At 47.6% G+C, this 26,874-nt stretch overlaps 1 protein-coding gene across 2 annotated transcripts in view; it reads left to right on the top strand.

Annotated features, from left to right (window-relative positions):
- The first annotated feature begins 5,912 nt into the window (after positions 1 to 5,912).
- The window catches only part of LOC118942980 (phosphatidylinositol 4,5-bisphosphate 3-kinase catalytic subunit alpha isoform), a 150,089-nt gene continuing 129,127 nt past the window's right edge, over positions 5,913 to 26,874 (top strand). The window contains exons 1-2 of one of the 2 annotated variants that reach the window (XM_036958414.2): positions 5,913 to 6,399; positions 23,185 to 23,455. The gene's annotated coding sequence lies outside the window, so the exon portion shown is untranslated. Of the gene's footprint in view, positions 6,400 to 23,150; positions 23,456 to 26,874 lie in introns of those variants that run through there. The other variant, XM_090214958.1, reaches the window with a different exon arrangement.

Raw genomic sequence — 26,874 nt, 5'->3', positions numbered from 1 at the left:
TGACCTGGTAGTAGACCAGTGTCAACATGACTGAGAAGACACATGACCTGGTAGTAGACCAGTGTCAACATGACTGAGAAGACACATGACCTGGTATGAAAGACAAAACAAAACCAGATAGGAAATATTGTTGAAGTTACATTTCACTTTTCACTGGCTGACCCCCAGGTTGTGGCAGGAGGACATGTTTGGCTTCCAAAACTGCACATCTTTTATAGTTTCAAATTCTTTATACTGAATGATAATTTGGGGAAAGAAATATTATCTTAGGTCTGAGTATTAGTCACAGTGTAATAGGAAATGCAGCTCTGTCTCTACCTCTCCCCTGGAGCAGAGTGAGCACAGACTGTCCTCTCTGGGCAGCCAGGTTTGTCTATGATGACCGGTCTGTATAGCCAGACTGTCCTCTCTGTCAGCCAGGTTTGTCTATGATGACCGGTCTCTATAGCCAGACTGTCCTCTCTGTCAGCCAGGTTTGTCTATGATGACCGGTCTCTATAGCCAGACTGTCCTCTCTGGGCAGCCAGGTTGGTCTGTGACGACCGGTCTCTATAGCCAGACTGTCCTCTCTGGGCAGCCAGGTTTGTCCTGTGACGACCGGTCTCTATAGCCAGACTGTCCTCTCTGGGCAGCCAGGTTTGTCTGTGACGACCGGTCTCTATAGCCAGACTGTCCTCTCTGGGCAGCCAGGTTTGTCTATGATGACCGGTCTCTATAGCCAGACTGTCCTCTCTGGGCAGCCAGGTTTGTCCTGTGACGACCGGTCTCTATAGCCAGACTGTCCTCTCTGGGCAGCCAGGTTTGTCCTGTGACGACCGGTCTCTATAGCCAGACTGTCCTCTCTGGGCAGCCAGGTTTGTCTGTGACGACCGGTCTCTATAGCCAGACTGTCCTCTCTGGGCAGCCAGGTTTGTCCTGTGACGACCGGTCTCTATAGCCAGACTGTCCTCTCTGGGCAGCCAGGTTTGTCCTGTGACGACCGGTCTCCATAGCCAGACTGTGCTCACTGAGTCTGTACCTAGTCAATGTTTTCCTCAGTTTTCTATCAGTCACAGTGGTCAGATAGTCTGCCACCATGTACGGTCTGTTTAGAGACGAATAGCATTGAAGTTTACTTATATTTTCTGTGGTGTATTTCCAAGAGGTGATATATTTTTGTTACCAATTTTAACCACACATTTGTTTTTAGTGTACATTGATTTAATAACATCATATTTTTTCCCCTCCAATATAACTTTCTGTTAGTCTCTAAAAATGCCAAATTGAATCAAATGCTTTCTTGAAGTCTAGCCTTTGTTTTGGTTGACTTGTTGGTCAATTAGAGTGTGGAGGGTGGAAATGTGGTCTGTTGTACCATCATTCAAAAAAAATCCAATCTGGCATCTGCTCAGGACGTTGTGTTCATCAAGGAAATGATGTAATCTGCTATTTATGCAGAGAATTTACCTAAGTTGCTGTTAATGCAAATTCCTTTGTAATTTGGGTCAAATTTGTCTCCATTATTATAGATTGGTTTGATCAATCCTTGGTTCCAAATATTGTGGGCAATAACCTAGAGGGTAACCAGGTTACAGAGAGCCTAGAGGGTAACCAGGTTACAGAGAGCCTAGAGGGTAACCAGGTTACAGAGAGCCTAGAGGATAACCAGGTTACAGAGAGCCTAGAGGGTAACCAGGTTACAGAGAGCTCTCTCTTTCTGTCTCTCTATGTCTGTCTCTCTATGTCTATGTCTCTCTCTCTCTATGTCTCTCTCTGTCTCTCTCTATGTCTCTGTCTCTCTCTCTATGTCTCTGTCTCTCTCTCTATGTCTCTGTCTCTATGTCTCTGTCTCTCTCTCTATGTTTCTGTCTCTCTCTATGTCTGTCTCTCTATGTCTCTGTCTCTCTCCATGTCTCTCTCTGTCTCTCTATGTCTCTGTCTCTCTCTCTATGTCTGTGTCTCTCTCTCTCTCTATGTCTGTCTCTCTCTCTGTCTCTGTCTCTCTCTATGTCTCTGTCTCTCTCTCTATGTCTCTGTCTCTGTCTCTCTCTCTATGTATCTGTCGCTCTCTCTCTTTATGTCTGTCTCTCTGTCTCTCTATGTCTCTCTCTGTCTCTCTCTCTCTCTCTATGTATCTGTCGCTCTCTCTCACACAGTGTTTTCCGCTAGTTATTGTTTTGTAGCTGAGAGAGTGGAGGCAGAGAGCGAGAGAGGGGGTGGAGTGGTGAGAGAGTGTTGAATGAGAGAGAGAGAGAGTGGAGGCAGAATAAAGTGAGAGAGTGGAGGCAGAATGGAGTGAGAGAGAGTGGAGGCAGAATGGAGTGAGAGAGAGTGGAGGCAGAATGGAGTGAGAGAGTGGAGGCAGAATGGAGTGAGAGTGGAGGCAGAATGGAGTGAGAGAGAGGAGTGAGAGGGGAGGAAGAATGGAGTGAGAGAGAGTGGAGGCAGAATGGAGTGAGAGAGAGAGAGTGGAGGCAGAATTGAGACAGAATGGAGAGAGAGGAAATAAGGTCCTGAGATTGGGTTTAGGGTGGCTCTCACACACACACCAGTGTACACACACACACCAGTGTACAGACACACCAGTGTACAGACACATTCAGACACACACCCATTCAGTCAGACTGAGCTGAGCTGTGAAGGTAGAAAACAGGAAAAGTAGAACAATGGGTCCAGCTCTGCACAGCCACTGGCCCTCTCTCTCTCTCCCTCTCCCACTCTCTCTCTGTCTCTCCTTCTCTCTCCCTCTCCCACTCTCTCTCTCTCTCTCTCTCTCTCTCTCTGTCTCTCCTTCTCTCTCTCTCTCTCTCTCTCTCTCTCTCTCTCTCCTTCTCTCTCCCTCTCTCTCTCTCTTTCCTTCTCTCTCTCTCCCACTCTCCTCTCTCTCTCCTTCTCTCTCCTTCTCTCTCTACATCTCTCTCTCTCCTTCTCTCTCTCTCCCACTCTCCTTCTCTCTCTCCTTCTCTCCCCCTCTCTCTCCTTCTCTCTCCCTCTCTCTCTCCTTCTCTCTCTAGATCTCACTCCCTCTCTCTCTCTTTCCCTCTCCTTCTCTCGTTCTCCCTCTCTTTCCCTCTCTCTCCCACACACACAGACACCATCAATTATTAACAGACACCTTACAGACACAAACCTGCCAACAACAGCAACACAGAACTGACAGACATGAGGTGTTCTGTCTCCACTAGCTCTGAGAGGAGAGGACTAGAAATACGTACTCTGTCTCTCTGGGTTTGGTGTTGCAGCAGTACAGACAGGGGAGTCATGTACCCCAAACATTTGAGCGGGCACAACTTATGTTTAGATGGTTGGGGAGATGTTAAGAGGAAGGCTGTGCCCTCATCCGAAAGTTGGAGAAGTTTGCATTTTTTAAACAGCCCGAAACAGCTTTTTCCTGCAATCTAATCATTATGCTTAATTCTATGTAAAAAAATATTTTTCTGCATATCTAAGCATCATACATCTGTCTGTATCCTCCTGACTGGTGTTCATTTTTTTAAAGAAACAAAATATGCTTCTTTGCTCACATCTGGGTAAAGGATTGAAAGGAATGTGAGTCTTATTCAGTATATTTAGTTATTGTTTGATATTCTAAAGTCTACCAACCTTACTAGCAGGCATACCAGCTAAAATAGTGAGACAAGCTAGCTACTATAACTAGATTTTTATCCTGAAATGCCTTCTTGGTATCTAGTTATGAGGATGGGATATTGGGAACCTATCTGGGCTAAAGACAACTTCATCAAACTGCTAGGTGGATATACAGAGAAACAACACACATCTAGAAACAAGATAAATCTGAGAGGGAACGTGCAGCTGTGCATTACACCTTTGAGTACAGAACTAAACACCTGCCCCTATGTCTGGGAAAGAGATAGGGGAGGAGGGAGAGAGAGATGGGGGAGGAGGGAGAGAGAGATGGGAGAGGAGGGAGAGAGATATGGGGGAGGAGGGAGAGAGAGATGGGGGAGGAGGGAGAGAGATAGGGCAGGAGGGAGAGAGAGATGGGGGAGGAGGGAGAAAGATAGGGCAGGAGGGAGAGAGAGAGATGGGGAGGAGGGAGAGAGAGATGGGGGAGGAGGGAGAGAGATAGGGGAGGAGGGAGAGAGATGGGGGAGGAGGGAGAGAGATAGGGGAGGAGGGAGAGAGATGGGGGAGGAGGGAGAGAGATAGGGGAGGAGGGAGAGAGATGGGGGAGGAGGGAGAGAGATAGGGCAGGAGGGAGAGAGAGATGGGGGAGGAGGGAGAAAGATAGGGCAGGAGGGAGAGAGAGAGATGGGGATGAGGGAGAGAGAGATGGGGGAGGAGGGAGAGAGATAGGGCAGGAGGGAGAGAGAGATGGGGGAGGAGGGAGAGAGATAGGGGAGGAGGGAGAGAGAGATGGGGAGGAGGTAGAGAGAGAGATAGGGGAGGAGGGATAGAGATAGGGGAGGAGGGAGAGAGATAGGGGAGGGGAGAGTGAGAGAAATAGGGGAGGGGAGAGAGTGAAATAGGGGAGGGGGAGAGAGATAGGGGAGGGGGAGAGAGAGATAGGGGGTGGGAGAGAGAGATAAGGGGTGGGAGAGAGATAGGTGAGGAGGGAGAGAGATAGGGGAGGGGAGAGAGAGATAGGGGAGGGTGGAGAGAGAGAAATAGGGGAGGGGAGAGAGAGCGAGATAGGGGAGGGGGAAAGAGATATGGGGTGGGAGAGAGATAGGGGAGGAGGGAGAGATATAGGGGAGGAGGGAGAGAGATGGGGAGGGGAGAGAGAAATGGGGAGGAGGCAGAGAGAAATAGGGGAGGGGGAGAGAGAGATAGGGGAGGAGGGAGAGAGAGGGGAGGGGAGAGATATAGGGAAGGAGGGAGAGAGAAATAGGGGAGGGGGAGAGAGATAGGGGAGGAGGGAGAGAGATAGGGGAGGAGGGAGAGAGAGATAGGGGAGGGGGGAGAGAGAGGGGAGGAGGGAGAGAGATAGGGGAGGAGGGAGAGAGAGATAGGGGAGGGGGGAGAGAGAGGGGAGGAGGGAGAGAGATAGGGGAGGAGGGAGAGAGATAGGGGAGGGGAGAGAGAGAGAGAGAGAAGGATGAGAGAGGAGGGAGAGAGATAGGGGAGGAGGGAGAGAGATAGGGGAGGAGGGAGAGAGATAGGGGAGGAGGGAGAGAGATAGGGGAGGGGAGAGAGAGAGAGAGAGAGAGAGAGAGAAGGATGAGAGAGGAGGGAGAGAGATAGGGGAGGAGGGAGAGAGATAGGGCAGGAGGGAGAGAGAGATGGGGGAGGAGGGAGAGAGATAGGGGAGGAGGGAGAGAGAGATGGGGGAGGAGGTAGAGAGAGAGATAGGGGAGGAGGGATAGAGATAGGGGAGGAGGGAGAGAGATAGGGGAGGGGAGAGAGAGCGATAGGGGAGGGTGTAGTGAGAGAAATAGGGGAGGGGAGAGAGTGAAATAGGGGAGGGGAGAGAGTGAAATAGGGGAGGGGGAGAGAAATAGGGGAGGGGGAAAGAGATAGGGGAGGAGGGAGAGATATAGGGGAGGAGGGAGAGAGATGGGGAGGGGAGAGAGAAATGGGGAGGAGGGAGAGAGAAATAGGGGAGGGGGAGAGAGAGATAGGGGAGGAGGGAGAGAGAGGGGAGGGGAGAGATATAGGGAAGGAGGGAGAGAGAAATAGGGGAGGGGGAGAGAAATAGGGGAGGGGGAGAGAGATAGGGGAGGAGGGAGAGAGATAGGGGAGGAGGGAGAGAGAGATAGGGGAGGGGCGAGAGAGAGAGGGGAGGAGGGAGAGAGATAGGGGAGGGGGGAGAGAGAGGGGAGGAGGGAGAGAGATAGGGGAGGAGGGAGAGAGATATGGGAGGGGAGAGAGAGAGAGAGAGAGAAGGATGAGAGAGGAGGGAGAGAGATAGGGGAGGAGGGAGAGAGATAGGGGAGGAGGGAGAGAGAGATAGGGGAGGGGGGAGAGAGAGAGAGAGAGAGAATGATGAGAGAGGAGGGAGAGAGATAGGGGAGGAGGGAGAGAGATAGGGGAGAGAGAGAGAGAGAAGGATGAGATAGACGGGAGAAAGAGACCAGCGAGGAGGGAGAGAGATAGGGGAGGAGGGAGAGGAAAGAGGATGTGAGGCTACATTGTTTCAGCTGCCAGCAGCCAACCTCCACATCGCTACGGAGACCAGGGGATGTGAGGGAGGAACACACACTGTCAGACACACACACACATACTGTCAGACACGCGCACATTTACACACACACACTGTCAGACACACACACACACACACTGTCAGGCTGGAGCGAAGTGACAGGAAGAGATGCAGCGACAGCCTGATCACACACATAGACCAGTCAGCCTGTATCACCTCTGTAGGTTGGACGTTTATATCAGCGGTAGTACTGTAGGATACTGTTATAGCAGCGAGACTCTAACTGTTGACCTGGAGGAGAAGAGCCTGATCCACCGGTGAGTCTGATGTTTATTCTTTAACCTGTGTGTGTGTGTCACAGTATGTTTGTGAGTTTGAATGTGTGTGTGTGAGAGAGAAGGATACACCTGTGCAGGGATGAGAGGAGGAGGAGGAAAGGAGGAGAAGGGAGGGAGGAGGAGAAGGAAGGAGGGAGAAGGAAGGAGGGAGGGAGAGAGGAGGGGGAAGGAGTAGGAGGAGGGATAGGGAGGGAGGAGGAGGAAGGAGGAGACGGGGATAGGGAGGAGGAGGAGACGGGGATAGGGAGGGAGGAGGAGGGGGAGAGGAGGGGGAAGGTGGAGGAGGAGGGAGAAGGAGGAGACGGGGATAAGGAGGAAGGAGGAGACGGGGATAAGGAGGGAGGAGGAGACGGGGTTAGGGGGGATGAGGGAGGGAGGAGGAGATGGGGTTAGGGGGGATGAGGGAGGGAGGAGGAGGAGTATGGTATAGGGAGGAGGAGTATGGGATAGGGAGGGAGGAGGAGGGAAGGATAACCCCCATCCGATTTAAATCCCTAAAGCCCTCCCCCTATCAACAAATAAAGATATGCAGGGAGGGGGGAGAAACAGACTGATCACTAATCTCACACACACAAACAAAAAGGAGGGGTGGGGGTCAGGGGGTTTGTTTGTGTCAGGGGTGTGGTCTTAGAATGACCCAACTTTACATCTGCCTGGCAACTGTTACCACAACAACACTCTCTCTCTCTCTCTCTATCAACTGTCCCCAAAACAACAACACTCTCTCCCTCTCTCTCTCTCTCTCTCGCTCTCTCCCTCTCTCTCTCTCTCTCTCTCTCTCCCTCTCTCTCTCTCTCTCTCTCTCTCTCTATCAACAGTCCCCAAAACAACAACTACCTCTCTCTCTCTCTCTCTCTCTCTCTCTCTATCTATCTATCTATCTATCTATCAACTGTCCCCAAAACAACAACTACCTCTCTCTCTCTCTCTCTCTCTCTCTCTCTCTCTATCTATCTATCTATCTATCTATCAACTGTCCCCAAAACAACAACACTCTCTCTCTCTCCCTCTCTCTCTCTCTCTCTCTCTCTCTCTCTCTCTCTATCAACAGTCCCCAAAACAACAACTACCTCTCTCTCTCCCTCTCTCTCTCTCTCTCTCGCTCTCTCTATCAACTGTCCCCAAAACAACAACTACGTCTCTCTCTCTCAATTTTTCAATTCAATTCAATTCAAGGGCTTTATTGGCATGGGAAACATGTGTTAACATTGCCAAAGCAAGTGAGGTAGATAATATATAAAGTGAATATATAAAGTGAAAAACAATCAAAATTAACAGTAAACATTACACATACAGAGGTTTCAAAACAATAAAGACATTACAAATGTCATATTATATATATATACAGTGTTTTAACAATGTAAAATGGTTAAAGGACACAAGATAAAATAAATAAGCGTAAATATGGGTTGTATTTACAATGGTGTTTGTTCTTCACTGGTTGCCCTTTTCTCGTGGCACAGGTCACAAATCTTACTGCTGTGATGACACACTGTGGTATTTCCCCCAGTAGATATGGGAATTTAGCAAAATTGGGTTTGTTTTCTAATTCTTTGTGTATCTGTGTAATCTGAGGGACATACAGTGCCTTGCTAAAGTATTCGGCCCCCTTGAACTTTGCGACCTTTTGCCACATTTCAGGCTTCAAACATAAAGATATAAAACTGTATTTTTTTGTGAAGAATCAACAACAAGTGGGACACAATCATGAAGTGGAACGACATTTATTGGATATTTCAAACTTTTTTAACAAATCAAAAACTGAAAAATTGGGCGTGCAAAATTATTCGGCCCCCTTAAGTTAATACTTTGTAGCGCCACCTTTTGCTGCGATTACAGCTGTAAGTCGCTTGGGGTATGTCTCTATCAGTTTTGCACATCGAGAGACTGACATTTTTTCCCATTCCTCCTTGCAAAACAGCTCGAGCTCAGTGAGGTTGGATGGAGAGCATTTGTGAACAGCTGTTTTCAGTTCTTTCCACAGATTCTCGATTGGATTCAGGTCTGGACTTTGACTTGGCCATTCTAACACCTGGATATGTTTATTTTTGAACCATTCCATTGTAGATTTTGCTTTATGTTTTGGATCATTGTCTTGTTTGAAGACAAATCTCCGTCCCAGTCTCAGGTCTTTTGCAGACTCCATCAGGTTTTCTTCCAGAATGGTCCTGTATTTTGCTCCATCCATCTACCCATCAATTTTAACCATCTTCCCTGTCCCTGCTGAAGAAAAGCAGGCCCAAACCATGATGCTGCCAACACCATGTTTGACAGTGGGGATGGTGTGTTCAGCTGTGTTGCTTTTACGCCAAACATAACGTTTTGCATTGTTGCCAAAAAGTTCAATTTTGGTTTCATCTGACCAGAGCACCTTCTTCCACATGTTTGGTGTGTCTCCCAGGTGGCTTGTGGCAAAATTTAAACAACACTTTTTATGGATATCTTTAAGAAATGGCTTTTGTCTTGCCACTCTTCCATAAATGCCAGATTTGTGCAATATATGACTGATTGTTGTCCTATGGACAGAGTCTCCCACCTCAGCTGTAGATCTCTGCAGTTCATCCAGAGTGATCATGGGCCTCTTGGCTGCATCTCTGATCAGTCTTCTCCTTGTATGAGCTGAAAGTTTAGAGGGACGGCCAGGTCTTGGTAGATTTGCAGTGGTCTGATACTCCTTCCATTTCAATATTATCGCTTGCACAGTGCTCCTTGGGATGTTTAAAGCTTGGGAAATATTTTTGTATCCAAATCCGGCTTTAAACTTCTTCACAACAGTATCTCGGACCTGCCTGGTGTGTTCCTTGTTCTTCATGATGCTCTCTGCGCTTTTAACGGACCTCTGAGACTATCACAGTGCAGGTGCATTTATACGGAGACTTGATTACACACAGGTGGATTGTATTTATCTTCATTAGTCATTTAGGTCAACATTGGATCATTCAGAGATCCTCACTGAACTTCTGGAGAGAGTTTGCTGCACTGAAAGTAAAGGGGCTGAATAATTTTGCACGCCCAATTTTTCAGTTTTTGATTTGTTAAAAAAGTTTGAAATATCCAATAAATGTCGTTCCACTTCATGATTGTGTCCCACTTGTTGTTGATTCTTCACAAAAAAATACAGTTTTATATCTTTATGTTTGAAGCCTGAAATGTGGCAAAAGGTTGCCAAGTTCAAGGGGGCCGAATACTTTCGCAAGGCACTGTATGTCTCTAATATGGTCATACATTTGGCAGGAGGTTAGGAAGTGCAGCTCAGTTTCCACCTCATTTTGTGGGCAGTGAGCACATGGCCTGTCTTCTCTTGAGAGTCAGGTCTGCCTACAGCGGCCTTTCTCAATAGCAAGGCTATGCTCACTGAGAGCCAGGTCTGTGTAATCTGAGGGAAATATGTGTCTGTACATAGTCACTCGCTCTCTCTCTTAGCCTGTCTGCTCTTGAGAGCCAGGTCTGCCTACGGCGGCCTTTCTCAATAGCAAGGCTGTGCTCACTGAGTCTGTACATAGTCACTTTCTCTCTCTCTTAGCCTGTCTGCTCTTGAGAGCCAGGTCTGCCTACGGCAGCCTTTCTCAATAGCAAGGCTATGCTCACTGAGTCTGTACATAGTCACTCTCTCTCTCTCTTAGCCTGTCTGCTCTTGAGAGCCAGGTCTGCCTACGGCGGCCTTTCTCAATAGCAAGGCTATGCTCACTGAGTCTGTACATAGTCACTCTCTCTCTCTCTTAGCCTGTCTGCTCACTGAGAGCCAGGTCTGCCTACGGCGGCCTTTCTCAATAGCAAGGCTATGCTCACTGAGAGCCAGGTCTGCCTACGACGGCCTTTCTCAATAGCAAGGCTATGCTCACTGAGAGCCAGGTCTGTGTCACGAAAGTCCTTGTTCGATCGACGTCACCGGTTTTCTAGCCATCTCCATTTCTCATCTCTCTCTTTTGTTCCACACCTGGTTTTCATTCCATAATTACTGTATTTATCCTCCATTGTCTTTGTGTGTAATTGTTTGTTTGTTATGTGGATTATTGTCGGGCGCTTTACTTCTTGTTTTTATGTCATTTTTGGAACGGAATTAAAGTCTGTTCACTACACTCTGCTCTCCTGCACTCCGCCTCCCGTACACACCCATAACAGTCTGCATTCGAAGGCCTTTCTCAATAGCAAGGCTATGCTCACTGAGTCTGTACATAGTCAAAGCTTTCCTTAAGTTTGTGTCAGTCACAGTGGTCAGGTATTCTGTCACTGTGTACTCTCTGTTTAGGGACAAACGGCATTCTAGTTTGCTCTGTTTTTTTGTTAATTCTTTCCAACGTGTCAAGTAATTATATTTTTGTTTTCTCATGATTTAGTTGGGTCTAATTTTGCTGCTGTCCTGGGGCTCTGTGGGGTGTGTTTGTGTTTGTGAACAGAGCCCCACGACCAGCTTGCTTAGGGGACTCTTCTCCAGGTTCATCTTTCTGTAGGTGATGGCTTTGTTATGGAAGGTTTGGGAATCGCTTCCTTTTAGGTGGTTGTAGAATTTAACGGCTCTTTTCTGGATTTTGATAATTAGTGAATTATAAGTGAAATAATCTGTCTGTAAACAATTGTTGGAAAAATTACTTGTGTCATGCACAAAGTAGATGTCCTAACCGACTTGCCAAAACTATAGTTTGTGAACAAGCAATTTGTGGAGTGGTTAAAAAACTAGTTTTAATGGCTCCAACCTAAGTGTATGTAAACTTCTGACTTCAACTGTATATATTGACGAGGGTGGGGCTTAAGCTTTCTCTATCAAATCAAAATCAAATCATATGTATTTATAAAGCCCTTACATCAGCTGATACCTCAACGTGCTGTACAGAAACCCAGCCTAAAACCCCAAACAGCAAGCAATGCAGGTGTAGAAGCACGGTGGCTAGGAAAAACTCCCAAGGCCAGAACCTAGAAAGAAACCTAGAGAGGAACCAGGCTATGAGGGGTGGCCAGTCCTCTTCTGGCTGTGCAGGGTGGAGATTATAAACCTAGAGAGGAACCAGGCTATGAGGGGTGGCCAGTCCTCTTCTGGCTGTGCCGGGTGGAGATTATAACAGAACATGCCCAAGATGTTCAAATGTTCATAGATGTCAGCATGGTCAAATAATAATAATCACAGTGGTTGTAGAGGGTGCAAGAGGTCAGCACCTCAGGAGTAAATTTCAGTTGGCTTTTCATAGCCGATCATTAGGAGTATCTATACTGCTCCTGCTGTCTCCAGAGAGTTGAAAACAGCAGTTCTGGGACAGGTAGCACGTCCGGTGAACAGGTCAGGGTTCCATAGCGGCAGGCAGAACAGTTGAAACTGGAGCAACAGCACGGCCAGGTGGACTGGGGACAGCAAGGAGTCATCATGCCAGGTAGTCCTGAGGCATGGTCCTAGGGCTCAGGTCCTCCGAGAGAGAAAGAAAGAAAGAGAAAGAGAGAATTAGAGGGAGCATACTTAAATTCACACAGGACACCAGATAAGACAGGAGAAGTACTTCAGATATAACAGACTGACCCTAGCCCCCCGACACATAAACTACTGAAGCTGAAATACTGGAGGCTGAGACAGGAGGGGTCAGGAGACACTGTGGCCCCATTCAATGATACCCCCGGACAGGGCCAAACAGGCAGGATATAACCCCACCCACTTTGCCAAAGCACAGCCCTCACACCACTAGAAGGATATCTTCAACCACCAACTTACCATCCTGAGACAAGGCCGAGTATAGCCCACAAAGATCTCCGCCATGGCACAACCCAAGGGGGGGCGCCAACCCAGACAGGAAGATCACATCAGTGACTCAACACACTCAAGTGATGCACCCCTCCTAGGGACGGCATGGTAGAGCACCAGCAAGCCAGTGACTCAGCCCCTGTAATAGGGTTAGAGGCAGAGAATCCCAGTGGAGAGAGGGGAACCGGCCAGGCAGAGACAGCAAGGGCGGTTCGTTGCTCCAGAGCCTTTCCGTTCACCTTCACACTCCTGGCCCAGACTACACTCAATCATATGACCCACTGAAGAGATGAGTCTTCAGTAAAGACTTAAGGGTTGAGACCGAGTCTGCGTCTCTCACATGGGTAGGCAGACCATTCCATAAAAATTGAGCTCTATAGGAGCTCCATTTTTAGAAATCCATGGGACAATTAGGAGGCCTGCGTCTTGTGACCGTAGCGTACGTGCAGGTATGAACAGCAGGACCAAATTGGAAAGATAGGTAGGAGCAAACCCATGTAATGCTTTGTAGGTTAGCAGTAAAACCTTGAAATCAGCCCTTGCCTTGACAGGAAGCCATTGTAGGGAGGCTAGCACTGGAGTAATATGATCACATTTTTGGGTTCTAGTCAGGATTCTAGCAGCCGTATTTAGCACTAACTGAAGTTTATTTAGTGCTTTATCCGGGTAGCCGGAAAGTAGAGCATTGCAGTAGTCTAACCTAGAAGTAACAAAAGCATGGATTCATTTTTGGACAGAAAGTTTCTGATTTTTGCAATGTTACGTAGATGGAAAAAAGCTGTCCTTGAAACAGTCTTGATATGTTCTTCAAAAGAGAGATCAGGGTCCAGAGTAACGCCGAGGTCCTTCACAGTTTTATTTGAGACGACTGTACAACCATCAAGATTAATTATCAGATTCAACAGAAGATCTCTTAGTTTCTTGGGACCTAGAACAAGTTTAAAAGTAGAAAGTTTGCAGCCATCCACTTCCTTATGCCTGAAACACAGGCTTCTACCGAGGGCAATTTTGGGGCTTCACCATGTTTCATTGAAATGTACAGCAGTGTGTCAACCGCATAGCAGTGAAAGTTAACATTATGTTTTCGAATGACATCCCCAAGAGGTAAAATCCTCTCCTGCCAGTATCTCCACCTGCCTCAATGGTAGGCGATCCTCTCCTGCCAGTATCTCCACCTGCCTCCATGGTAGGCGATCCTCTCCTAAAAGTATCTCCACCTGCCTCCATGGTAGGCGATCCTCTCCTGACAGTATTTCCACCTGCCTCCATGGTAGGCGATCCTCTCCTGCCAGTATCTCCACCTGCCTTCATGGTAGGCGATCCTCTCCTGACAGTATCTCCACCTGCCTCCATGGTAGGCGATCCTCTCCTGACAGTATTTCCACCTGCCTCCATGGTAGGCAATCCTCTCCTGCCAGTATCTCCACCTGCCTCCATGGTAGGCGATCCTCTCCTGACAGTATTTCCACCTGCCTCCATGGTAGGCGATCCTCTCCTGCCAGTATCTCCACCTGCCTCCATGGTAGGTGATCCTCTCCTGACAGTATCTCCACCTGCCTCCATGGTAGGCGATCCTCTCCTGACAGTATCTCCACCTGCCTCCATGGTAGGCGATCCTCTCCTGACAGTATTTCCACCTGCCTCCATGGTAGGCAATCCTCTCCTGCCAGTATCTCCACCTGTCTCCATGGTAGGCGATCCTCTCCTGCCAGTATCTCCACCTGCCTCCATGGTAGGCGATCCTCTCCTGCCAGTATCTCCACCTGCCTCCATGGTAGGCGATCCTCTCCTGCCAGTATCTCCACCTGCCTCCATGGTAGGCGATCCTCTCCTGCCAGTATCTCCACCTGCCTCCATGGTAGGCGAACCTCTCATGCCAGTATCTCCACCTGCCTCCATGGTAGGCGATCCACTCCTGCCAGTATCTCCACCTGCCTCCATGGTAGGCGATCCTCTCCTGACAGTATCTCCACCTGCCTCCATGGTAGGCGATCCTCTCCTGACAGTATCTCCACCTGCCTCCATGGTAGGCGATCCTCTCCTGCCAGTATCTCCACCTGCCTCCATGGTAGGCGATCCTCTCCTGCCAGTATCTCCACCTGCCTCCATGGTAGGCGATCCTCTCCTGCCAGTATCTCCACCTGCCTCCATGGTAGGCGATCCTCTCCTAAAAGTATCTCCACCTGCCTCCATGGTAGGCGATCCACTCCTGCCAGTATCTCCACCTGCCTCCATGGTAGGCGATCCTCTCCTGCCAGTATCTCCACCTGCCTCCATGGTAGGCGATCCTCTCCTGACAGTATCTCCACCTGCCTCCATGGTAGGCGATCCTCTCCTGCCAGTATCTCCACCTGCCTCCATGGTAGGCGATCCTCTCCTGCCAGTATCTCCACCTGCCTCCATGGTAGGCGATCCTCTCCTGACAGTATCTCCACCTGCCTCCATGGTAGGCGATCCTCTCCTAAAAGTATCTCCACCTGCCTCCATGGTAGGCGATCCTCTCCTGACAGTATCTCCACCTGCCTCCATGGTAGGCGATCCTCTCCTGCCAGTATTTCCACCTGCCTCCATGGTAGGCGATCCTCTCCTGACAGTATCTCCACCTGCCTCCATGGTAGGCGATCCTCTCCTGCCAGTATCTCCACCTGCCTCCATGGTAGGTGATACTCTCCTGACAGTATCTCCACCTGCCTCCATGGTAGGCGATCCTCTCCTGACAGTATCTCCACCTGCCTCCATGGTAGGCGATCCTCTCCTGACAGTATTTCCACCTGCCTCCATGGTAGGCAATCCTCTCCTGCCAGTATCTCCACCTGTCTCCATGGTAGGCGATCCTCTCCTGCCAGTATCTCCACCTGCCTCCATGGTAGGCGATCCTCTCCTGACAGTATCTCCACCTGCCTCCATGGTAGGCGATCCTCTCCTGCCAGTATCTCCACCTGCCTCCATGGTAGGCGATCCTCTCCTGCCAGTATCTCCACCTGCCTCCATGGTAGGCGAACCTCTCATGCCAGTATCTCCACCTGCCTCCATGGTAGGCGATCCACTCCTGCCAGTATCTCCACCTGCCTCCATGGTAGGCGATCCTCTCCTGACAGTATCTCCACCTGCCTCCATGGTAGGCGATCCTCTCCTGACAGTATCTCCACCTGCCTCCATGGTAGGCGATCCTCTCCTGCCAGTATCTCCACCTGCCTCCATGGTAGGCGATCCTCTCCTGCCAGTATCTCCACCTGCCTCCATGGTAGGCGATCCTCTCCTGCCAGTATCTCCACCTGCCTCCATGGTAGGCGATCCTCTCCTAAAAGTATCTCCACCTGCCTCCATGGTAGGCGATCCTCTCCTGACAGTATTTCTACCTGCCTCCATGGTAGGCGATCCTCTCCTGCCAGTATCTTCACCTGCCTTCATGGTAGGCGATCCTCTCCTGACAGTATCTCCACCTGCCTCCATGGTAGGCGATCCTCTCCTGACAGTATTTCCACCTGCCTCCTTGGTAGGCAATCCTCTCCTGCCAGTATCTCCACCTGCCTCCATGGTAGGCGATCCTCTCCTGACAGTATTTCCACCTGCCTCCATGGTAGGCGATCCTCTCCTGCCAGTATCTCCACCTGCCTCCATGGTAGGCGATCCTCTCCTGACAGTATCTCCACCTGCCTCCATGGTAGGCGATCCTCTCCTGACAGTATCTCCACCTGCCTCCATGGTAGGCGATCCTCTCCTGACAGTATTTCCACCTGCCTCCATGGTAGGCAATCCTCTCCTGCCAGTATCTCCACCTGTCTCCATGGTAGGCGATCCTCTCCTGCCAGTATCTCCACCTGCCTCCATGGTAGGCGATCCTCTCCTGCCAGTATCTCCACCTGCCTCCATGGTAGGCGATCCTCTCCTGCCAGTATCTCCACCTGCCTCCATGGTAGGCGATCCTCTCCTGCCAGTATCTCCACCTGCCTCCATGGTAGGCAAACCTCTCCTGCCAGTATCTCCACCTGCCTCCATGGTAGGCGATCCTCTCCTGCCAGTATCTCCACCTGCCTCCATGGTAGGCGATCCTCTCCTGCCAGTATCTCCACCTGCCTCCATGGTAGGCGAACCTCTCATGCCAGTATCTCCACCTGCCTCCATGGTAGGCGATCCACTCCTGCCAGTATCTCCACCTGCCTCCTTGGTAGGCGATCCTCTCCTGACAGTATCTCCACCTGCCTCCATGGTAGGCGATCCTCTCCTGACAGTATCTCCACCTGCCTCCATGGTAGGCGATCCTCTCCTGACAGTATCTCCACCTGCCTCCATGGTAGGCGATCCTCTCCTGACAGTATCTCCACCTGCGTCCATGGTAGGCGATCCTCTCCTGACAGTATCTCCACCTGCCTCCATGGTAGGCGATCCTCTCCTGACAGTATCTCCACCTGCCTCCATGGTAGGCGATCCTCTCCAGACAGTATCTCCACCTGCCTCCATGGTAGGCGATCCTCTCCAGACAGTATCTCCACCTGCCTCCATGGTAGGCGATTCTCTCCTGCCAGTATCTCCACCTGCCTCCATGGTAGGCGATCCTCTCCTAAAAGTATCTCCACCTGCCTCCATGGTAGGCGATCCTCTCTTGACAGTATTTCCACCTGCCTCCATGGTAGGCGATCCTCTCCTGCCAGTATCTCCACCTGCCTTCATGGTAGGCGATCCTCTCCTGACAGTATCTCCACCTGCCTCCATGGTAGGCGATCCTCTCCTGACAGTATTTCCACCTGCCTCCTTGGTAGGCAATCCTCTCCTGCCAGTATCTCCACCTGCCTCCATGGTAGGCGATCCTCTCCTGACAGTATTTCCACCTGCCTCCATGGTAGGCGATCCTCTCCTGCCAGTATCTCCACCTGCCTCCATGGTAGGTGATCCTCTCCTGACAGTATCTCCACCTGCCTCCATGGTAGGCGATCCTCTCCTGACAGTATCTCCACCTGCCTCCATGGTAGGCGATCCTCTCCTGACAGTATTTCCACCTGCCTCCATGGTAGGCAATCCTCTCCTGCCAGTATCTCCACCTGTCTCCATGGTAGGCGATCCTCTCCTGACAGTATCTCCACCTGCCTCCATGGTAGGCGATCCTCTCCTGCCAGTATCTCCACCTGCCTCCATGGTAGGCGATCCTCTCCTGCCAGTATCTCCACCTGCCTCCATGGTAGGCGATCCTCTCCTGCCAGTATCTCCACCTGCCTCCATGGTAGGCGAACCTCTCATGCCAGTATCTCCACCTGCCTCCATGGTAGGCGATCCACTCCTGCCAGTATCTCCACCTGCCTCCTTGGTAGGCGATCCTCTCCTGACAGTATCTCCACCTGCCTCCATGGTAGGCGATCCTCTCCTGACAGTATCTCCACCTGCCTCCATGGTAGGCGATCCTCTCCTGACAGTATCTCCACCTGCCTCCATGGTAGGCGATCCTCTCCTGCCAGTATCTCCACCTGCCTCCATGGTAGGCGATCCTCTCCTGCCAGTATCTCCACCTGCCTCCATGGTAGGCGATCCACTCCTGCCAGTATCTCCACCTGCCTCCATGGTAGGCGATCCACTCCTGCCAGTATCTCCACCTGCCTCCATGGTAGGCGATCCTCTCCTGACAGTATCTCCACCTGCCTCCATGGTAGGCGATCCTCTCCTGACAGTATCTCCACCTGCCTCCATGGTAGGCGATCCTCTCCTGCCAGTATCTCCACCTGCCTCCATGGTAGGCGATCCTCTCCTGCCAGTATCTCCACCTGCCTCCATGGTAGGTGATCCTCTCCTGACAGTATCTCCACCTGCCTCTATGGTAGGCGATCCTCTCCTGACAGTATCTCCACCTGCCTCCATGGTAGGCGATCCTCTCCTGCCAGTATCTCCTCCCACGTCCAGGATCCTTTACCGTCCACTATTTCGTCCCATGTCCATGCTGTCTGCTTCATCAAACGCTGCTCCTCCTTTTCACTCTGCTTGGTCCTTTTATGGTGGGTTATTCTGTCACGATCGTCGTATTGATGAGACCAAGACGCAGCGTGATATGAATACATATTTTAATAAAGAAAGAACACTAAACAAACTAACAAAATAACAAAACGAACGTGGCGCTATATAAACCGAGTGCTGACAGGCAACTACACATAGACAATAACCCACAAAACCAAAATGGCAACCTAAATAGGATCCCCAAACAGAGACATCAATAAACAGCTGCCTCTGATTGGGAACCAATTCAGGCCACCATAGACCTACATTTACCTAGACATACCAAAACCCCATAGATGTACAAAAATCCTAGACAAGACAAAAAACACACATACCCACCCTCGTCACACCATGACCGAACCAAAATTATAAAGAAAACAAAGATAACTAAGGTAAGGGCGTGACACTTTCTCTATTGTGTTATTGACTGTACGTTTGTTTATGTGTAACTCTGTTGTTGTTTATGTCACACTGCTTTGCTTTATCTTGGCCAGGTCGCAGTTGTAAATGAGAACTTGTTCTCAACTGGGCTACCTGGTTAAATAAAGGGTTAGGGTTATATATATATTATATAAATACCTGGTTAAATAAAGGGTTAGGGCTATATATATAAATACCTGGTTAAATAAAGGGTTATATATATAAATACCTGGTTAAATAAAGGGTTATATATATAAATACCTGGTTAAATAAAGGGTTAGGGTTATATATATAAATACCTGGTTAAAAAAAGGGTTAGGGCTATATATATAAATACCTGGTTAAACAAAGGGCTATATATATAAATACCTGGTTAAATAAAGGGTTATATATATAAATACCTGGTTAAATAAAGGGTTATATATATAAATACCTGGTTAAATAAAGGGTTATATATATAAATACCTGGTTAAATAAAGGGTTATATATATAAATACCTGGTTAAATAAAGGGTTATATATATAAATACCTGGTTAAATAAAGGGCTGTATATATAAATACCTGGTTAAATAAAGGGTTAGAGTTATATATATAAATACCTGGTTAAATAAAGGGTTAGAGTTATATATATAAATACCTGGTTAAATAAAGGGTTATATATATAAATACCAGGTTAAATAAAGGGTTATATATATAAATACCTGGTTAAATAAAGGGTTATAAATATAAATACCTGGTTAAATAAAGGGTTAGGGTTATATATATAAATACCTGGTTAAATAAAGGGTTATATATATAAATACCTGGTTAAATAAAGGGTTATATATATAAATACCTGGTTAAATAAAGGGTTATATATATAAATACCTGGTTAAATAAAGGGTTAGGGTTATATATATAAATACCTGGTTAAATAAAGGGTTATATATATAAATACCTGGTTAAATAAAGGGTTAGGGTTATATATATAAATACCTGGTTAAATAAAGGTGAAATATATATATTTTTTTAAACATACTACCTCAATCAGCCCGACTAACCGGTGTCTGTATGTAGCCTCTCTACTGTATATAGCCTCTCTACTGTATATAGCCTCTCTACTGTATATAGACTCTCTACTGTATATAGCCTCTCTACTGTATATAGCCTCTCTACTGTTATAGCCTCTCTACTGTATATAGACTCTCTACTGTATATAGCCTCTCTACTGTTATAGCATCTCTACTGTATATAGACTCTCTACTGTATATAGACTCTCTACTGTTATAGCCTCTCCACTGTATATAACCTCTCTACTGTATATAGCCTCTCTACTGTATATAGACTCTCTACTGTATATAGCCTCTCTACTGTATATAACCTCTCTACTGTATACAGACTCTCTACTGTATATAGCCTCTCTACTGTATATAGCCTCTCTACTGTATACAGCCTCTCTACTGTATATAGCCTCTCTACTGTATGTAGCCTCTCTACTGTATATAGACTCTCTACTGTATATAGCCTCTCTACTGTATATAACCTCTCTACTGTTATAGCCTCTCTACTTTTATAGCCTCTCTACTGTATATAGCCTCTCTACTGTATATAGCCTCGCAACTTTTATAGCCTCGCTACTGTATATAGCCTCGCTACTTTTATAGCCTCTCTACTGTATATAGCCTCTCTACTGTATAAATTCTCTCTACTGTATATATCCTCGCTACTGTATATAGCCTCTCTACTGTATATAGCCTCTCTACTGTATATAGCCTCACTACTGTATATAGCCTCTCTACTGTATATGGCATCTCTACTGTATATAGCCTCTCTACTGTATATAGCCTCTCTACTGTATATAGCCTCGCTACTTTTATAGCCTCTCTACTGTATATGGCCTCTCTACTGTATATAGCCTCTCTACTGTATATAGCCTCTCTACCGTATATAGCCTCTCTACTGTATATAGCCTCTCTACTGTATATAGTCTCTCTACTGTATATAGCCTCTCTACTGTATATAGCCTCTCTACTGTATATAGCCTCTCTACTGTATATAGCCCCTCTACAGTATATAGCCTCTCTACTGTATATAGCCTCTCTACTGTATATAGCCTCTCTACTTTTATAGCCTCTCTACTGTATATAGCCTCTCTACTGTATATAGCCTCTCTACTTTTATAGCCTCTCTACTGTATATAGCCTCTCTACCGTATATAGCCTCTCTACTGTATATAGCCACTCTACTGTATATAGTCTCTCTACTGTATATAGCCTCTCTACTGTATATAGCCTCTCTACTTTTATATTCTCTCTACTGTATATAGCCTCTCTACTTTTATATTCTCTCTACCGTATATAGCCTCTCTACTGTATATAGCCTCTCTACTGTATATAGTCTCTCTACTGTATATAGCCTCTCTACTGTATATAGCCTCTCTACTGTATATAGCCTCTCTACTGTATATAGCCTCACTACTGTATATAGGCTCTCTACTGTATATAGCCTCTCTACTTTTATAGCCTCTCTACTGTATATAGCCTCTCTACTGTATATAGCCTCTCTACTTTTATAGTCTCTCTACTGTATATAGCCTCTCTACTGTATATAGCCTCTCTACTGTATATAGCCTCTCTACTGTATATAGCCTCTCTACTGTATATATCCTGTATATAGCCTCTCTACTGTATATAGCCTCTCTACTGTATATAGCCTCTCTACTGTATATAGCCTCTACTGTATATAGCCTCTCTACTGTATATAGCCTCTCTACTGTATATAGCCTCTCTACTGTATATAGCCTCTCTACTGTATATATCCTCTCTACTGTATATAGCCTCTCTACTGTATATATCCTCTCTACTGTATATAGCCTCTCTACTGTATATATCCTCACTACTGTATATATCCTCTCTACTGTATATATCCTGTCTTTTTACTATTGTTTTATTTCTTTACTTAACTATTGTTCAACTAATACATTTTTTTGCACTGTTGGTTGGAGCCTGTAAGTAAGCATTTCACTGTTTGTATTCGGCTCATGTGAAAAAAAACTTGGATTTGATTTGATATTAAGCATCTCCAATCCAAAATGAAATCTAGAATCGGCCTCCTATTTCGCAACAAAGCCTCCTTCACTCATGCTGCCAAACATTCCCTCGTAAAACTGACCATCCTACCAATCCTTGATTTCGGCGATGTAATTTACAAAATAGCCTCCAATACTCTACTCAGCAAATTGGATGCAGTCTATCACAGTGCCATTTGTTTTGTCACCAAAGCACCATATACCACCCACCACTGCGACCTGTATGCTCTCGTTGGCTGGCCCTCGCTTCATATTCGTCGCCAAACCCACTGGCTCCAGGTCATCTATAAGTCTATGCTAGGTAAAGCTCCGCCTTATCTCAGCTCACTGGTCACCATAGCAGCACACGATCCAGCAGGTATATTTCACTGGTCATCCCCAACACCTCCTTTGGCCGCCTTTCCTTCCAGTTCGCTGCTGACTGGAACAAATTTGGAAAAATCACTGAAGCTGGAGACTCATATCTCCCTCACTATATTTAAGCATCAGCTGTCAGAGCAGCTCACAGATGACTGCACCTGTACATAGCCCATCTGTAAACAGCCCATCTGTAAACAGCCCATCTGTAAACAGCCCATCTGTACACAGCCCATCTGTAAACAACCCATCTGTACACAGGCCATCTGTAAACAGCCCATCTGTACACAGCCCATCTGTAAACAGCCCATCTGTAAACAGCCCATCTGTACACAGCCCATCTGTACACAGCCCATCTGTAAACAGCCCATCTGTAAACAGCCCATCTGTAAACAGCCGATCTGTAAACAGCCCATCTGTAAACAGCCCATCTGTAAACAGCCCATCTGTAAACAGCCCATCTGTACACAGCCCATCTGTAAACAGCCCATCTGTAAACAGCCCATCTGTAAACAGCCCATCTGTAAACAGCCCATCTGTAAACAGCCCATCTGTACACAGCCCATATGTAAACATCCACCTTCCTCATTCCCATATTTGTTTTTGTTTTTCTGCTCTTTTGCACCCCAGTATCTCTACTTGCACATCCTCATCCGCACTCCAGTGTTAATTGCTATATTGTAATTACTTCACCACTATGGCCTATTTATTGCCTTACCTCCCTAATCTTACCTCATATGTACACACTGTATATAGACTTTCCTATTGTATTATTGACTGTATGTTTGTTTATGTGTAACTCTGTGTTGTTGTTTGTGTCACACTGCTTTGCTTTATCTTGGCCAGGTCGCAGTTATAAATGAGAACTTGTTCTCAACTGGCCTACCTGGTTAAATAAAGGTGTTCTCAACTGGCCTACCTGGTTAAATAAAGGTGAAATAATAAACAATTAGGGGGGTGTTCTTAATGTTTTGTTCACTCAGTATATAGCGTGTATTATTATTATTATTTTCCCCCGACTAATAAACGGTCACCAGTGCCGCTCTGCTCTTAAAGGCGATGCCTCTCCATATGTCCTCTGAGTTAGGAACAGCTGACTGCCAGGTCGACTCCCCTTTAAAAATGAATTATGTGATTACATGTCGTCCCCTCTTCCTCTCCTCCCCTCCCCCTCTCCCCCCTCCCTGTCGAACACATTGTTCTCCACTCCGCACAGGCCCGGTAGAGGAACTGGATGGTTTGAAGCCCCGGTTTAGTTTACGGTGAAAGGAGAAGACAAGACAGGCGTCGGCACGCGCAGATTTACCGTTTTAACGGCAGTGAAGCAGGGCAGCGAGAGAGGAAGGGCGTCCTGTCCTGTACGCGAGTCTGCTGGTAGACATGATGCTATGACCAGGGCTGGAACGGAGGCTCGGGCGCAGACACGCATCGCTACCGGCCCCGCGAGACAGACCCACCCGCCTTACAGCCTGGCGGGAGAGACAGGGGTGAGTGACAAACTTCGGGGAAGGAGGGAGAGGAGGAGGGATGGAGGGGGGAGCAGAGTCACTTATTGAAGCTTATATCATGACTCACTATGGACAGCCTGGCTACTGTGATCGCGCGTGTCATATTGGCGCTGTGTGTGTGTGTGTGTGTGTGTGTCAGGAAGCTGATGTCTCATCATAATAATGATGACATCTCATCTCTGGGGTATCATCGCTGCCAATAATCAGAGAGGAGAAGAAAGGATCAGGAGAAAGTCGTGGAGAGAAAAAGAGGGGTTTCACTACAGGATTGTTTGTAACCAGAGAAGAGAGAGAGAGAGAGAGAGGTGGAGAAAATAACATTCTCCTGATAAACTCATTAACAAAAACATCTAATATGGCCCGTAAGAAAACTATCATCCGTCTGTCCCCGGAAGTCCAGAGCTGTATTGTGTGTACAGCCTAATATTGAAGTAAATAGCCTTCAGTAGACCTATGCTCTAGCTAAGCCTATACCCTACTCGGCTGTCTGTCTCCCGCTTTGAGTGTCAAATCAAATCAAATACAGAATAATAATATGAGTATATTTATTAGACTAGCTGTTAGTTGGTAGTTTAGCAGAGGTCGTGACTGACTGACTGTTTGATTCTTTTGTTATATGTTATGGGTTATTGTCTCCCGGCTCCCATCACATTAAGCTACAGCTCTCTGATCCAACAAGAAGCTCTGAGTGCTGTCTCAATGATGCTGTCACTTTGATTCTCGGTGGTCAGTGTGTGTGTGTGTGTGTGTGTGTGTGTGTGTGTGTGTGTGTGTGTGTGTGTGTGTGTGTGTGTGTGTGTGTGTGTGTGTGTGTGTGTGTGTGTCAGAGAGCGGGGGACGGACGGGGTCTTATTTGTGCAGCTGCATGCGCCAGGCGGCCCGTGTCCTACTTTCTCTCGCGCGGCGGCTCGGTTCTTTGTTCGCTGCCGCTGAGCTCTGAGCGCGTCTGCCCTTGCCGCGGCTTTGCGGTGTGTGTGTGTGTTTGTTGCGTAGTATTGCGTTTGCCGCTCAGCCGCTTCGTGACTTGCCGGGGGGAGAAGCCGGGAAGAGCGGGAGATTATGCCGACTGACAGGTCTCTGTTCCCGGAGAGGAGAGGGCGGTAGCTTCGGTTACTACCGCTATCATTACCGTTATAAATCATTATACATGCTCCGTTATGACTGGAGACAACATGATATCAACTTCACGCACGCGCGCGCGCGCGCGCACACACACACACACACACACACACACACACACACACACACACACACACACACACACACACACACACACACACACACACACACACACACACACACACAGAGAGAGAAAACAGGCTGATGATCCTGTATGAAAGAGTGACATCATATTCGGGGATTTAAGAGACCATTACAAATCACTTTCTAAAAATGTCTGCAGTCTATCGCCTTCTCTCCCTCTCTCGATCTCTCTCTCCCTCTCTCGATCTCCCCTCTCTTGATCTCTCCCACCATCTCTCTATCTCTCTCTCTCTCTCTCTCTCTACTTCAATATGTTATTCTCTCTCTCTCTCCCTCTCTCGATCTCTCTCTCCCACCCTCTCTCTCTCTCTCTCTCTCTCTCTCGCTCTCTCTTTCTACTTCAATATGTTCTGCTCTCGCTCTCTCTCCCTCTCTCTCTCTCCACTTCAATCTGTTCTGCTCTCTCTTTCTCCTAAACGTTTTAATGTTTTCTTCCTGTCTTTCTCTTCTTTCTTGTTCTCCTCTGCCATTTTCTTCTCTTTCTCTCCTCAACATCCAGACTTTATAGACTCTCTCAGACCCCTCAGTTCAACTGGATCCGCTTTATTACCATGGAAATACTAGTGTGTGTGTGTGTGTGTGTGTGTGTGTGTGTGTGTGTGTGTGTGTGTGTGTGTGTGTGTGTGTGTGTCCCAAGGTATTGGTATTTATAAGGATCCCCATGAGCCAGGTCATCAGCTACTCTTCCTGGGGTCCACATAGTACAGAACATATGGCGCCTTCAGAAAGTATTCAGACCCCTGGACTTTTTACACATTTTGTTACGTTACAGCCTTATTCTAAAATTTATTCAATAGTTTTTTTCCCCCTCATCAATCTACACACAATACCCCATAATGACATCACAATACCCCATAATGACATCACAATACCCCATAATGACATCACAATACCCCATAATGACATCACAATACCCCCAAAATGACAAAGCAAAAAAAAAATGTTATTGATAAAAATAAACGCAAATATCACATTTACATAAGTATTCAGACTCTTTACTCAGTACTTTCTTGAAGCACCTTTGACAGCGATTACAGCCTCAAGTCTTCTTGGGTATGACGCTACAAGCTTGGCACACCTGTGTTTGGGGAGTTTCTCCCATTCTTCTCTGCAGATCCTTTCAAGCTCTGTCAGGTTAGATGGGGAGCGTCGCTGCACAGATATTTTCAGGTCTCTCCAGAGATATTCATTGGGTTCAAGTCCGGGTTCTGGGCGGGCCACTCAAGGACATTCAGAGACTTGTCCCACTCCTGCGTTGTCTTGGCTGTGTGCTTAGGGTCGTTGTCCTGTTGGAAGGTGAACCATCGCCCCAGTCTGAGGTCCTGAGCACTCTGGAGCAGGTTTTCATCAAGGATCTCTCTGTACTTTGTGCCATTCATCTTTCCCTCAATCCTGACTAGTCTCCCAGTCCATGCCGCTGAAAAACTTCCCCACAGCATGATACTGCCACCACCATGCCTCACCGTAGGGATGGTGCCAGGTTTCCTCCAGACGTGACCCTTGGCATTCAGGCCAAAGAGTTCAATCTTGGTTTCATCAGACCAGAGAATCTTGTTTCTCATCATCTGAGAGTCTTTTAGGTGCCTTTTGGCAAACTCCAAGCAGGCTGTCATGTGCCTTTTACTCTATCATAAAGGCCTGATTGGTGGAGTGCTGCAGAGACGGTTGTCCTTCTGGAAGGTTCTCCCATCTCCACAGAGGAACTTTAGAGCTCTGTCAGAGTGACCATTGGGTTCTTGGTCACCTCCCTGACCAAGGTCCTTCTCCCCGATTGCTCAGTTTGGCCGGGCGGCCAGCTCTAGGAAGAGTTTTGGTGGTTCCAAACTTTCATTTAAGAATTACGGAGGCCACTGTGTTCTTGGGGACCTTCAATGCTACAGACATTTTTTGGTACCCTTTCCCAGATCTGTGCCTCGACACAATCCTGTCTCGGAGCTCTACGGACAATTCCTTCGACCTCGTGGCTTGGTTTTTGCTCTGACATGCACTGTCAACTGTGGGACCTTATATAGACAGGTGTGTGCCTTTCCAAATCATGTCCAATCAATTGAATTTACCACAGGTGGACTCCAATCAAGTTGTAGAAACATCTCAAGAATGATCAATGATAACAGGATGCACCTGAGCTCAATGTC

This window comes from Oncorhynchus mykiss, chromosome 21 (assembly GCF_057628025.1).
Source record: "Oncorhynchus mykiss isolate SJ-2025 chromosome 21, ASM5762802v1, whole genome shotgun sequence".
Lineage (NCBI taxonomy): Eukaryota > Metazoa > Chordata > Actinopteri > Salmoniformes > Salmonidae > Oncorhynchus > Oncorhynchus mykiss.
Note: the sequence above shows the minus strand (reverse complement) of the source record. Positions and strands in the feature narration are given on the sequence as shown.